Source organism: Gavialis gangeticus, unplaced genomic scaffold, assembly GCF_001723915.1.
Source record: "Gavialis gangeticus isolate Ggan-Ray unplaced genomic scaffold, GavGan_comp1, whole genome shotgun sequence".
Taxonomy (NCBI): domain Eukaryota; kingdom Metazoa; phylum Chordata; order Crocodylia; family Gavialidae; genus Gavialis; species Gavialis gangeticus.
In genome coordinates, this window is record NW_017728997.1 from 22782443 (window position 1) to 22785664 (window position 3222).

General features: G+C 50.5%; 1 protein-coding gene across 1 annotated transcript in view; it reads right to left on the reverse strand.

The window, feature by feature from the left end:
- The window catches only part of PLXNA1 (plexin A1), a 265521-nt gene extending 264498 nt beyond the window's left edge, over positions 1–1023 (reverse strand). The window contains exon 1 of the mRNA XM_019504928.1: positions 760–1023. The gene's annotated coding sequence lies outside the window, so the exon portion shown is untranslated. The remainder of the gene's footprint in view (positions 1–759) is intronic.
- Positions 1024–3222: the final 2199 nt, after the last annotated feature.

The window sequence follows — 3222 nt, forward strand, 5'->3', positions numbered from 1 at the left end:
CACACACACACACACACACACACACACACGTACGTACAAAGGCTGTGTCCACACACACACACACACACACACACACGTACGTACAAAGGCTGTGTCCACATGACATTTCAGACAGCACGGCTAGCCCAGCCAGGGCCAAGAAGAGGTGCAAGGCCTTTCAGATGCAGCAGAAGCTCCTGGTACAGAGAGCGATACTGGGGCAGCGCTCTTGTCTAAGTCCGTGGTTCAAATCCAGCCTGGGTCAAGGGCGGGCAGGCAATGTTGATGTCTGATGGCTGTGCACAGAGGAAATACAACCAGGGTTTCAGCACCTTGGGGACATGTGTCCACATCACACAGGACACTGTCATAACCTCAGGGCAGAAAAAGAGCACAAGGGGGGAGCCATGTCCCCTGGACCTCCCACTGCAAGCCAGGCTGAAGGCCCAATGCCAGGGAGGGAGCGTGGAAGAAACACTTGCCTCTACTGCTTGCCAAACCAACACCTTTCCAGCACAGAGATCCAGTAATAAGAATGAAAGTAGCTGTAAGAGCCCAGCCCCCTGCCCACAGCACGAGAGAGAAGGGACTGGCTGTGTATCACGCTGCAACGTGGCACACTGCGATGTACTGCAACTGAGAGTCAGGAGACTTGGGCCCCTGATCCTGTTACAACAGGAAGGTGCCCAAGCACAGTCCCATCCCACCAGCTCACATCCCTGACAAACTTACAGAGCTCTGTTAAGAGGGGGTAGGATCCAGCCCCGGGAGTCTATGTACTGGTCTATGGCATCAGCCCTGGCAGGTCACTTCCTGGGCGCTCCATTTTCCTCCCCACTTCCATCTAGCCATCGAGGCTCAAGGCACTCCAGGGCAGGGACTCTTTCTAAGCATGTGAGTGGCTTCTAACGCAAGGCCCTGTCCTCCGCTGTGGCCTCACAAAGCTACCATGACATTCATAACGTGTCACTGCTGCCCAGGCCCACTCCGGGTTCGGAGGGCTCTCGACACTCCCCGCTCCCAACACGCAGTAATCCCGCGGATCTCCCTCCTGCGTTCTCTGTGCATCTGCTCCCACGTTCCTTCCCGACCACGTCAGCCTGTAAAACAGGTTCTCCACTTTAGAAGAGATCCCTAGGCTGCTTCGCGGCCCACCAGAGAGCACAGCCCCCTCCCACCCACAACACCCCAAAGGAAGTGAGGTGACTGCCACGGATGGGGACCTCCAATTAGGAACTACAGACGGATGCATAAGAAATTTTTTTTTTTTTTTAAATCAGGGCTCCTGTTTTCATGCCAACACTTCTAGGAATAAAACTGACTGAAGAGGAGCTGGGGGTGGAGGGAGGTGTGACATTGCAGCACAGGAGACTTGAGAGAAAATGAATTTTAAACGTTTGCTAGAAGGCAGCAGCAGCTCCAACCTCCCCACTGCACACTCCAGCGCTCTGCTTTCAAGAGGGATTAGGAAATCATTCCCTCTTCCACAGAGAATCTGATACAACTCAGCCATTCCCTAGCTCCCGCAACCGCAAGGATCTCAAAGCGCTTTACACTCATTCACGAGTTCAGCTTCACTATGAACATCACCGGTTACAGTTAACTGTTATTATCCCAATTTACACAAGGCAAACTCAGAGCGGGGAAGCAAGTTCCTTAAAAGAGCCAGGTCTGATTAATGGACACATCCAGTCTCCAAAAACGACTTTCAAATTTGCACCTGGAATCCAGTCTAGTCCAATCTCTCTGAATGCCTGAGCTGCTCAGCTCCATCCTGCTAGATTTCTTTAAAGCTATCTTCAAGGGTCCCCAGTTCTCCTGCTGGTGTCCTTAAAGCAGAGAAGAAACTAACCAACAATAGAGAGGAAAAGCAAAACCATTTACAGAAAAAGCCCATAAACTCACAAAGGAGACAAATGTATTCCTGCTACACTTGCCTTAGGTGTTATCTGTAACTAGGGCAAGTTCTCAGAGCAACAGCGTCCAGTTAACCAGTCAATCCTTTCTGTCCTTTCCGTGGAGACAGAGATCCACACAGCAAATGCTCTAAAACATTTTCTCACACTGGTCCACAGGCACCACTGCCCTGCCTCTAACCTTGACCCCAGACAGGCCACAAACTCCCAATGCACCTTACTTGAGCTACGGCAAATATCACATGAGAAAGTTTCCTCCCTACCCCCAGCTGGGGGAAAGCGTGCTTTCCGGCTCTTTGGCCTGCAAGGTGCAGTCAGTCAATGAGACTACTTCAGTGTTTAAAGCAAAGCATGTGCACTTCAGGTTTTTTCTGCATTGGGGCCTGAACACGCAGCTACCCAACTCTTTAAAACCCAAGCCCTAGTTACCACCAGCATAGGATCACATGCTGGAGATGGAGGAGATTCCCAAGTCGGCTCAGATGCTAAAGGCTGAGATTACTCTCTGCAAACAGCATGAAAACAAGCCCCTGCCTAACCTTATGCATTGTGGACTACAGCTCTGCTTTGGTGAACTCCTAAGAAAACATGAATCACTCAACACTTATCAGTTCAAAACACTCGTGCAATTAACAAGATTTTTTTTCGTCTAGTATAATTATATACATTTTAATGCAATTACCACCCCTGTATTTTGTACATTAAACAGTAGGCAACCAAAGGGGGAGAGAGAGAGAGAGACGCGCTTTATTTTTCTTGGCTGAGCATTCCTGGAAATAATAGTATATTGCAAACCTGCCTTGCCTGGAGGGTTTATCTTTACAAGAAAAGAAAAGGGGGGAAGGAAGAAATAAGAGAGGGGGGTGATAGGAAGACAGAGGGAAGAGAATTAAAAATTGCAAGGCCAGTATATCCTGATCTGCTCCCTCCCCTCCCCACTGTACAAGCACACAGATGCATTGGTAAGGGGCCCACATTTGTTCCCAACAGGAAAACCCCAATCCAGCGACTGGCTGTCCGTCCATCCACCCAGTCCCCTAGCTGGGTCATTAGGCAGATGAAAGTTCCCGAGCACTGGCCAGCAGCGTGGTTAGCAAAGCGTGACTCAAGTGCCGAAATTGGATTATGACTTCTCCGCAGTCTCCCTGCCAAGGTGGCTGGCAGATGGAGGGAGGCAAGGAGAGGAAAGGGTGGAAGGTGGGGAGTCTGCAGGCTGTGATGGGAGCTGACAGCCACTGGTCAGCCCCAGTGGAGCTGCTACAACGGAAAGACAGAGAACATCACAGGCGAGAAAGAATAGTATTGGCCACTATCGGAGAGTGCCAGC